Here is a 12090-nt window from a genome sequence, read left to right as displayed (position 1 = left end):
TAGAGAAATTGAACTCAGCTTTCCAAAGATGTGATAAACCACAGTTGATTTATGTTTTAACAGGGGGGGCAATCACTTTTTCACACAGGGCCATGTAGGTTTTGATTGTTTTTCCCTTAATAATAAAAACCTTCATTTAAAAACTGCATTTTGTGTTTACTTGTGTTATCTTTGTCTAATATTTCAATTTGTTTGATGATCTGAAACATTTCAGTGTGGCAAACATGCAAAAAAATAAGAAATCAGGAAGGGGGCACACACTTTTTCACACCACTGTATTTCTGTCTGTACTTCATGTCAGGGACACGGACTGGAATCCGTGTAAGATCTTATAGAAGACCCTATGCGATGCGGTAAGAGCTGGAGAATTCAGGAAGTGTGGTAAAAAGGAACACACAGGGGTTTAATAGTGCACAAAATATTAGTGACGGCCCGTTAGACAGTGTACGGGGAAGACAAAACGGCATCCAAATCCAAACGGGTCCAAGGGGAGGTCAAAGCACAGTCCAAGAGTCCATAAACTAGAAATCCATCCTGGGACGTGACAAAGTTAAAATCCCCGGGAGGGGGGAGCACACGGACAAACAAAACATGGAGGTCAAAGGGTGACGGGGCGAGATCCTCCAGACCCCGGGCTCAGGAAGCGGGAGGTGTCGGGGATGAGGCCTATGCCCTCAGGAGACGGACGTAGGGTTTCCTGGTGCTAGGCAGGCCTCGCGACATCTTACCCTAATGATGAGCCCCAAGGACTGGAGGAGCTAGTCTTTAAATAATAACACTAAAAGGGTACACCTGGAGAACTAAATCACACGAACAATAATGGGAGCAGTGGAGCGCCCTCTAGGGAGGGATGTCAGGCATGACACTTCAGGATATATAGACAAGACCCACCTAGTGTACCTTATCACAATCAGTAGAGTACAAAGAATAAGATCACAATTGTAAACTATACAGTAGGACATTTAGGATGGGGAAATTAAAACTCTCCTTCACACAATGAGCAGCTTGTTCCACACTCCCACTCTCCTTTGTGCACAGACATGCCTCCTGTTCTCAGGTACAAATACATGTGACTGTTGCTTCACTTTAAAATAAACATGTTTCACGGGATTAACGAACACACTTCACAGAGAAGCAAATGCCTTCAGATTTTGCATCACTGGACACTGGCGAGTTCTTGGTCTTGTCTCAGCTCATTAAATTAATTAATTATTAATCACTCATCAATCAGTTAATTGATCATTCATTAATTAACACAGTAAACCGGAGAATGAAGTACCAAGGTGTTTAGCCACCCAGAGCCTTATCTCTTTCATCCTAGCGTTAATCCCGCATCAACAGGGTCTGCTTGTCAGCACGCCCATCTCCATTTGGTGGTTTGAACCAAATCTTTGAGCTGACGTTGCCATTAAATGCGACCAAGAATACTCCAACTGGCGCGTCGCTCCGCCTTCCGTCAGAGGGGGAGGGGAGGAGAACAAAGTAATGTAACCATTAATAATGTAATGTTACACCCCCACTCTTTTCGAGAGACGCCCTGGGATTTTTAATGACCACAGAGAGTCAGGACCTCAGTTTTACGTCTCATCCGAAAGACGGCGCTTGTTTACAGTATAGCGTCCCCGTCACTATACTGGGGCATTAGGACCCACATGGACCGCAGGGTGTGCGCCCCCTGCTGGCCTCACTAAAGCTTCTTCCAGCAGCAACCTTAGTTTTTCCCAGGAGGTCTCCAATCCAGGTACTGACCAGGCTCACACCTGCTTAGCTTCAGTGGGCTGCAAATTGTAAGTTGCAGGGTGACATGGCTGCTGGCCCTCGCAGAGCCTTATAGCTGAGCATAAAGATTTTGAAAGCTGACTGAAAGCCAGTGCAGGGACTCCAGGACAGGAGTAATGTCATCACCTGCACAAGACCTGTTCATGATTCTGGCTGCTGAATTCTGGACAGAAAATACTTATTCTACTACTAATACTACTACTACTAATAATAATAATAAAAATAAAAATTGCTTACACCTATATAGAGCGCTTTTCTGGACACTCCGCTCAAAGCACTTTACAGGTAATGGAGAATCCCACAACTAACACCAATCATTAGCACCAACCTGGATGATGCGACAGCAGCCAGAGGTGTGCCAGTACTCTCCCCACACAGCATCTTTCAGTGGGGAGGAGCACAGACTGATGAAGCCATTTCAGGAGAAAACAGGAGAATGAATGTTTTCCTACGAAAACGAAAGATCCCAGGACAACATTTTTTTAAATTTGTATGATAAAAACTGCAAAAAAGAATAAATATATAAATATAGCAAGGAGAGTGGCACTGTGGCACAATTTGATAGCTTTTCTGCCTCACAACAGGTTTATTTCCTGTCTGTATGGAGTCTGCATGTTCTCCCCATGTTTCCTCTCACAGTCCAAAGACATGCAGATGGGTTAATGGACTTCTGGGTAAACTGGCCCTGGTGTGAGAGTATCTGTGTCGGTGTGTCTCTGTGTGGGACTAAGTCTGTCTGTCCTGTGTCCCTTTACTTGCCCAGATATTTTGTTTCTTTTCAAAAGTGAAATACATTAAAATAATCAGTACAGCCCTGCAGATTAGCAGTTGTTAGTTGTTATTACCAGTTTTCTACATTGAACACGGGCTTCTAATCGGGTCTAATATAGAATCTATCACTCCGGTGCTCTACATCAGACTGGTAACCAGTAACTGGAGTCGAGAACCTACGTTGCCAGAAAACAAAGCTTAAAATTGCAAACTGTTCATTACTTGTCTCCAGAAATGTAACCTGTTCAGACAGAAATCTATGGTACTTCTACACCTCCGGCCGCACAGTCAGCTCAGAATCCTACAGACACATACTTCCGCACCTTCACTCGCTCACCAGTTCAACAACAGAGGATAGATTTCCTCTTAAAAATCAGCACATTAATGGTGACCTCATCGCTTAAAGTAACACCTGAGGACACTTTCTACACATCACAATGATTGATTCTTACATTCACATTGAAAACACAGAACAGTTCCAGGTGCACTGAGGATACAACATTCCTGAGACTACTTCATTTAAATGAAAAAAAAAATGAATTAAAAGCTACACACTGGACCGAGGAAATATATCGGAACTGACCGCTTTAATCCCGACAAACCCTCATCAAGGAGTTTTCTCTTAGAGACTGAAGAAATACAGCCGACATAAAAATAATAGAAATGAAAGCAATACAGTTAAAAACGGACTACACAACAAAATCTGAGGAAAGCCCTGTGAAAACTGGTTAAAAAAAGACAGAAGTTTACTGTTTAGAAAGAGAAATAGAACGAGGCCTCAAGCCCTCCTCCAGCCAATGGGCATTCAGACCTGCTCAGTGAGCCCGCCCCCGGCAGTGCAGTGGTGCTCTCTGATTGGCTGGGGGCTAAGAAGACGCAATTTTCCGGTTTTCCCTGTCAGAGAGTGTAAGAGTAGGGGTGTGGACTGCTGGTCAGTACAGCTCCCAGGACACTGTGTGTGAGAGTAGGGGTGTGGACCCCAGTGTCCTGACTGCTGGTCAGTACAGATCCCGGGACACTGTGTGTGAGGGTAGGGGTTTGGTCCCCAGTGTCCTGACTGCTGGTCAGTACAGATCCCAGGACACTGTGTGTTGTAGTAAGGTGAGTAGACATCGCGAGACAACAGAACGGGAGAGTAGAAGGCGGGAATATATGGTATAAGTGCGTGATCTGTGTAGTTAATAAAATAGTTAAAATAATATAAGAACGTCTCTTTATTAAGATACACAACATGTGTGAAAGTAGGGGTGTGGTCCCCAGTGTCCTGACTGCTGGTCAGTACAGGTCCCAGGACACTGTGTGTGAGAGTAAGGGTGTGGAGCCAAGTGTCCCAACTGCTGGTCAGTACAGATCCCAGGACAGGTGTATTTGATCCTTTGAGATAAATCTTTTATTGTCCCAAAGAAATAAAGTATGATTTTCCTCACAGAAAGTTTAAAACCTGAAGCATTAATAACCAAGAACTTGACCACACAGTGAAGAGTGTGAATTGACAAGAGTAAGAAATACAGCAATTTACAAAAAACACCAGAATTCCCTAAGAAGTGATACTTAAGACATACTTATTGGTTTCAGTGTTACAGGAAGTCCTTCCCCCTCAGATCACCAGGAAGAGAAGGAGAGAAATCGAGTCGATCTGAATATAGCCAGTAGCCATATCACTCTGCAACTCGCACCTGGCATTGAAGCCCAGCAGTTGTGAGCCTGGTCAGTACCTGGATGGGAGACCTCCTGGGAAAAGCTAAGGTTGCTGCTGGAAGAGGTGGAAGTGGGGCCAGTAGGGGGCGCTCACCCTGCAGTCTCTGTGGGTCCTAATGCCCCAGTATAGTGACAGGGACACTATACTGTAAACAGGCGCCGTCCTTCGGATGAGATGTAAAACTGAGGTCCTGACTCTCTGTGGTCATTAACAATCCCAGAGCATTTCTCAAATAGAATTGTGGTGTAACCCTGGTGTCCTGGCCAAATTTCCCATTGGCTCTTTCTAATCATGCCCTCCTAATAATCCCCCTCTATGAATTGGCTTCATCACTCTGTTCTCCTCACCACTGAGAAGTGATGTGTGGTGAGCGTTCTGGTGAACTATGACTGCTGTCGCATCATGCAGGTGGGGCTGCACATTGGTGGTGGTGGAGGGGAGTAGTTATAGTCTCGTTCCCAGTGCAAAAATGAAAGTATGAGGAACATAATGTGTTCATTCAAAGTAAAATGGATAAATGTGACAAGACCTCAGAGCTAATAGAAAATAGAGTTTTAAAACTGTTCAAAGTTAATAAACTCTAGTAAGCTCTTAAATATTTGTACCGGGCAACATCAGAGCGCTTTGAGAGCTCAGAACACAAAATGTTTCCAAAAATGGGCTCCAGTGCAAAACGAAATTAACCGGTTTGAACTGATCGGACCCCGACGGTCTGCATCTGTCTGACCCTGTAAATGACGCTCTGTCTTTTAACACTGATGATCAACGCCTGTGTCGCCGTCCTGGGTCAGGGCTCAGCTGGACAGTCCAGATCTCCAGGCAGCTACAGTCTCACCACACGCTGCTTTGTCTGTTGAGAAAACACAGCCGCTGGTTGGTGCTCCCTGTTCACGTCTCCAGCAGGATATTCAGGACACAAGTTTGTGCTGTTCCTAGTTTAGATCAACCTGCTTCTCTTCCAGACGAAATGATTTTCCGCTCCAAGTTTCACTGTTGTTTTTTTTAATTGGTTTTCAATTTTCTACAATGTGTTTCTTACACAAATGCAATTTGGACACTCAATAGTTACATGTTCCCCTTTACTGAGGATATGTACAGTAATCCATTTAAAAATGACTGTAGAGAGCCATCTACAGGCGAAAGCCGACATCACATCACAGGAGCAGCATGTGAAAAACTAGGCTGTGTGGGACTCGCGGTGAGGACGCCCGCAGGAAGTCGCCCAGGGGGGTTATGGGAATTGCAGTTCGTAACTAGAAGCTATTGCCTGCTATGGTGAAGCGTTCAGACAGGGTTACACTTAGAGCGAACTACCTGCCTGCATGAACTTATTTAAAACAGCCGTGGGTGAAAACACCAGGCTCATATAACTGCTGTGGTACCGAAATACAATACGAGGTATTAATAAATAAACATTTATATGTAAACTACAGACTTAAAGAAGCTCAAAATGGTGTTAAAACATAAACAAGTGATGAAGTACACTTGTATTTAATACATTTCTGTTTGAATAAGTTCTGCTGTTTCTCTGGTGAATTCAGGTTTTATTGCTCATTTCAGTGAGTTTTCATTCTTCACATTTAAAATAGTGTGAAAGACGTGACCCTATACTGTACAGTGCATAGAAACTGGACGGACTTTTGTTCACGACTGAAGACACTCAGGATAAAGACTTAATTAACTGTAATTAATGAATGAGCTGTAATGAGCCCACAACACACACAGCACAGGGAGTGTTTTTACCAGATGCGCTGCCACACGGACACCAGGACTCCCCTCGTCTGCAGAAACACCAGGGAAGAGCCTCAGCCATCCCTCCCAGCCCACAGGAGATTCCCGCTGGAAGGAGCTGGCAGGGGATTCCAAGTCATTCCTGGGATTTCCAGTGTAGCGGCGAGGCTTATTAATAAGGCAGAATTAAGTGTTTCTGAGCTTTCCCAAATTAGGCCATTTCTCTGTTCATCTCTGTGGTGCAGCCACAGAGAAACTATTCATGCAGGCTGATTTAAGATGTTTTCTTTTGATAAGAAACAAGCTCCCAAAGGGGGATGCACTTAGCTAAGCCTGGCTATCATGATCAATGGTCATCCATTGGCGCCTATCTGTCTAGGGAGTGCCAGATGGACATCTGGACTGCATTACTAAGTGTCAGGAGTAAGTGACTCATATCTCACCTTGATCAACCAATCAGGGACTGGTAGGGCCGAGTAACCCACGTGGGACTCTGATGCCCATGGAACTTTCAGCCAATCAACGAGCTGAAGTTCCTCCAGGTAAAAACAGGCAACACAGAGATTCAGTAAGATTCAGAAGATTCAGGAGAATTCTGTGGACTTTTCTAAAGGGAATTCAAAGGAGAATTCCAGGGCAGGATGGCCCAGAAGCAGAAGGCTCCCAAGGGCAGGACATTCTCGTAGCGCCTCCTGACCATCCTGAGACTCAGCCCGGAAAACCACGGAACGGCCAGTGTGTCCGAGTGCCAGAACTTTCCTTTGTTCTAAGAGTCTAGAGCGGAGGTTGCCAGAGAGTAACCAGAGGATCCACCCGAGGTTAGCACCGGCAGCAGGCCTCGTGAACAGGTCAGAACTGTGGACAGCTGAATCACTATTCAGAACTAGCTCTTCATCAGGAACGAACCGGTCCTCTTCCTGACTTGCTGGGACCCACAGTAATCTTTTCTCCTGTGCACAAACTTTGCTAGTTAAAGCCAACACTAACTAGCCGGTCAGTGAGCATCTGCAGTGCACGTTCGCAAGCCGCACAGCACAGCCTGGCACGCAGCCAGAGAGCGCGGATTGGACAGCAACAGCCTGCAACTGTTTCTTTGTGCCCGCAGGAGATCTGAATCCCCAGAGATTGGATGAGTATTCAACTTCACTGCATTACAGCTCGAGAATTCAATTGTTATCCCAACCAGTTGATATCAATTTAATTCCTAAGAGTTATGTACTTGTTTTGAGTATCTAATGTAGAAGCTATAACCAAGTTCATTTACGAAACGGTCTAAATGAATGATATACTGAATGTATGTCCTCTTGATATGTGTAACACTTTGTAACTGATTGAATATATACCTTTTGTATTCTGATAACCCTCTCGATAAGATCTGTTAGTTTTACATGCATATTCTATGTATTCATAAATGTATCCTCGTGTATTAGTACCTGTGTGTGCGCGTTGTTTGAGTTATGTTGCATGGTTTGATTCTAAAGCCATCAAAAGAATCAACTTTGTGATTTACTGCTACAATTAAGAATTGTTCCAGTAAATGCCCAAACCCGACAGAACTGGTGCCTTCAGAGAGCCACTACATTTAATTTTGCTATGGCTATGATTACATATTTGGCGTCCCTGAACGGCTATGAAACATTACACCAGGAAAGAAGCGGCTCCTCACCTGGGACTAAAACAGCACTGAGAGGAGCTTGAGCGCTCAAACTCGGAGCGTCGCTTAGCAACCGGCGCAGCAGCGGTATCCGGAGGACGAGCCGGAAGCGGGTTTTGGCGCCAATTTTTCTCTTTTATTATCGGCTCATGAGAATTAAGTCAATATAAAACATGAAAGTCAATTTCTCTCCCTTATCTGTCTGAACATAAGAAAGGTTACAAACCACAGACACAGACAGGACATTGTAAGAGTAGGGGTGTTGACAATGACACGTACAGTATGTATAAATGTAAAAAAAGTTCTGACTGCTGGTCAGTACAGATCCCTGGACACTGTGTGTGAGAGTAGGGGTGTGGACCTCAGTGGCCTGACTGTGGCCTGACTGCTGGTCAGTACAGATCCCAGGACACTGTGTGTGAGAGTAGGGGTGAGGACCCCAGTGTCCTGACTGCTGGTCAGTACAGATCCGTGACACAGTGTGTTAGTGTGGAGGTATCTTCCTTTTTCAAGTTTCGCTGTGATATACTGAAATACTTCCTCAGTTTCTGTTCCTCTTTGCTGTTTCTTACCCTGGTCAAATACTCAGCTTCTCTATTTAAGTTGAAGTAGTATTTCAGTTTGTGTGTGTGTTGTGTTTGTGTGTGCTCCAGTGGGTAAGGTTGTGTTGTATGTCTTTTGCTGTGATTCGACTTTGATTTGTTTTGTGGTGGTTGTTGTTCTAAGGCATGTCACTGATTCACTGAGAGGATAGGAACTACTCCCCCTCAGTTCACCTGGAAGATGGAAGGAGAGAGAGACTGTACTGAGTCCTGTCTGTAGGATACCCATTACGACAAGCACACAGTGTATATAAATGAGATATTAATGAATCTGTACTGTTATAGACTGTACTGAGTCCTGTCTGTAGGATACCCCTCACAACAAGCACACAGTGTATATAAATGAATCTGTACTGGTATAGACTGTACTGAGTCCTGTCTGTAGGATACCCATCACAACAAGCACACAGTATATATAAATGAGATATAAATGATTCTGTACTGTTATAGACTGTAATGAGTCCTTCTATCTCAACAAGCACACAGTATAAAAACGATTGTAGCTGATGTAACATCTAATCATGATATACAGTAGATAGATACGATTTTATTGTCCCCTGAGGGAAAATTTTATGGACACCCAGCACTCCTGTACATTTAAGCAGAATGGAAACAAAAAAAGAGAGAAGAAAAGAAAAACACAGCACATTATTCTATTACAAAAAAATAAGAAAAATATTGCACATGTACAGTATAACACATAACAACATGTAACATGTATAACACGTCACAAAACATATCTCACTCACTCATGTGTTTATTAAAATGCAGATTACATTATATCGAAATTATTCATTTCATTTAAATTTGTTTGCTGATATAATTTATATAATTTAATAACTGCTACACATGCACAGTTAAAACAGAGCCTCCGTATAGACACACCTGTCAGCTCTCCTACCGTTTTATCTCTACTACGGCGGTGCCTCCAGTTCCTCCGCATTCCTGAGTGCCGGTTCCTCCGGTTCTGCTCATTTCATGTGAACTGCGCTCGGACCTGCGGACCGGAGCGGGTTAGAGCGCCGGCACGGCCGCTCCGAAGGTCAGGAGAAAATTCTGAACTTTTCTCTCTTCTCACGGTGTGTCGGTTTAGCGAGAAATTATGGATTTTCAGTTCTGAAATCGAGAAAGTGCTCGAAAATCACGCTTTCAGGATAAACGATCAGCTGGCTGTTCTACACCAGTTAACTAATTAAAACTAAGTACTGTGAAGAGGGCCTAGACACTAACTCCATTTTTCCTTTGACCTCTGCCATTTCTTGACTCATCTGTCCTGAAATGATCATCTATAATGTGAATCTTGGACACAGGTAACATGAACAGATGTAGCTTCCCATGCATAGTTTGACTGGCTTTGGAAATCCATGAGAATATTCTGAATTTGCTCTCTGATGGAAGAGGTGAAATCACACCAACACACTTCGGGGCTTGGTGACCTGTGGACTCGGTCATTAACTATCTAATACAAGTTCAATACAGCTTGCACATGAAAGAATCCGACAGGTGGTGTGGAACTCCGAAGTCCACGTCAGGCCCATGACTTTCACACTTTTGCACCATCAGTTCTGCCCTTTGCTCATCTCACCCTCTGTTTCTGTGTCTCGGCCTCGCTGGTGGTGAGGCACTGTGTTCAATCAATGAGCTTTCTGAGGCGGTGAACAAGTTGACCTGATCTTCACCAGCAGGGGGTGCCTGCAGGCAGTGAGAGGTTTCTACAGGTTGGGGAGTTTTATCTGTCATCTGCTCTTTCCTCCCTGACCGGGTGCTGTGAGCTCGGGTCTTCACACAAAAAGGAAAATCTTGCACTTCCTGTGCCTCTGCCATGGTTGGGAGACATGTTGGTGTCACAGTTAATAGCTGAGTAAACAATGAGGGGGGAGATTGAATAAAATAAAGAAAATAAAGAGAAGGTGGGGCGGAGCTTAAATTTCAGCAGCCATCTTGAATTGGTCACTTGACCCCCCATATATTTTAGTAAAAAATAGAACAAATCATCTACCATCAAAGGACATGTGTCTAGAGAGAGAATAGATACAAAAATTCCATGTGTGATAAAAATTTGGTAATCTGTGATCTTTCTCTCTGACAGGGGAGCAACAGGCTGATTCCCATGAGGCACCACAGCGTCTCTCAGAGATCAGGATCATGCTGCTGGGGGAGAGATGGTCTGGGAGGAGCTCGGCAGGAAACACCATCCTGGGCAGAGAGGAGTTTGACACTAAGAGAGGAATGGAGGAATTTGAGAAGAGACAGGGTGAAGTAACTGGGAGGCAGGTCACTGTAGTTAACACACCAGAATGGTATTTCTGTTTTCAGTTGTACTCAGGTGGACAGGAGCATGCTTTCGAGGACACTCTAGACTGGAATAAAAAGGTGATTCAGCCCAGTGTGTCTCTGTGCCACCAGGACCCAACGCTCTCCTCCTGGAGATTAATCTGGACTCAATAACAGACCACTGGAGATCAGTGGAAAAGCATCTCAATCTTCTCAGTTAGAGAGTGTGGAAACACACAATAGTGCTGTTCACCTGGGGGAACACACTTAGAAACACAACCATTGAGCAGCGCATTGAGAGAGGAGGGAAGGAGCTCCAGTGGCTGGTGGAGAAATGTGGGAACAGGTATCATGTTCTCAACAACAAGAACAGGGGCGACCACACTCAGGTCACAGAGCTCCTGGAGAAGATAGAGGACATGGTGGCAGGAAACAATGGGCTGTACTTCACAACTGACATTGAGCAACTACACACTGAACCAGAAAAATATATTAAGCTAAAGGAGGAGAAGAGACAGAGAGAGACAGAGGGAGGGGGAGAGACAGAGAGAGACAGAGGAGTTGAGACAGAGGGAGGGGGAGAGACAGAGAAGTTGAGACAGAGAGAGGAGGAGAGACAGAGAGAGACGGAGGAACTCACACAGAGGGAGGAGGACAGATAGAGAGACATAGGAGCTGAGACAGAGGATTGAGGAGAGAGAGAGAGATGAGGAGCTCAGACAGAGGTTGGAGGAGGAGTGAAGCAGGAGAGAAGAGGAGCTGAAGGAGAAGATGAGAAAGACACTGAAGGAAGAGGAGCTGGAGAAAGAGACAGAGGAGCCCAGACTGGCTGTCAAGAGGAGGAACAGTAAAGAATTCAACCCTCCCAACAGTGAGTGTGATTGAAGCTGTATTACTGAGTCACTGATTTTACTGGTCATCAAACTCAGAGATTCAACCATCTTGTTTCCTGTTAGGAATTAAAATAATACTGTGCTCCGCTCTGTACTGTATTACTAACAGTGGCACACAGATGTGTGTCTGTTTAAATCCTCTGTGCTGTAATTGAACTGTTTTCTATCGGGAAGATTAGATTTAATCCATCACACAGCAGATCAATCTCTGTAATCTGTTCCTCAAGACTGTCTGACCAACAATCAATCAATAATCTAGGCTTATTTATCAATGCACGAACAGTACAGCAAACAGCAGTGTTGTCGGCATTGAAATGCTTTCGCCACGAGTTGGTTAAAGGTTCGTTAAGAGGGATAGAAGTGTAGAAGGACAGGAATTTATAGGGGTTAACATTAGGATACAACAGATTACACAATTGCAATTTACAGATAGTGCGGAGGTAACACAAGGATAGGTGGTATTTACAGATGCAGCCATTCAAAGTGCGCGGTACAGACACGTACCGGAGGTAATTGGCTACTGCGTCGCGCATTGTGACGCACGATGACGCGCGGTACCACGGTACGTGATTGGTTGACCGACAGGGATACTCATGTTAAAAAAGATTTACAGTAAACGTCTTTACTGTGCCCGTTGTAGTATTGAATATTTATATGGAATTTTACCACTGAAGGGAAATCTTAGTA

General features: G+C 44.4%; 1 pseudogene; it reads left to right on the top strand.

The window, feature by feature from the left end:
* The first annotated feature begins 343 nt into the window (after positions 1-343).
* Positions 344-11543, top strand: LOC148665535 (GTPase IMAP family member 9-like; annotated as a pseudogene).
* The last annotated feature ends 547 nt before the right edge of the window (positions 11544-12090 follow it).

The sequence above is a fragment of the Lepisosteus platostomus genome, chromosome 5 (assembly GCF_059453375.1).
Source record: "Lepisosteus platostomus isolate fLepPlt1 chromosome 5, fLepPlt1.hap1, whole genome shotgun sequence".
NCBI lineage: Eukaryota > Metazoa > Chordata > Actinopteri > Semionotiformes > Lepisosteidae > Lepisosteus > Lepisosteus platostomus.
The sequence above is the reverse complement of the archived record's forward strand: the minus strand, read 5'-3'. Positions and strand labels throughout refer to the sequence as shown.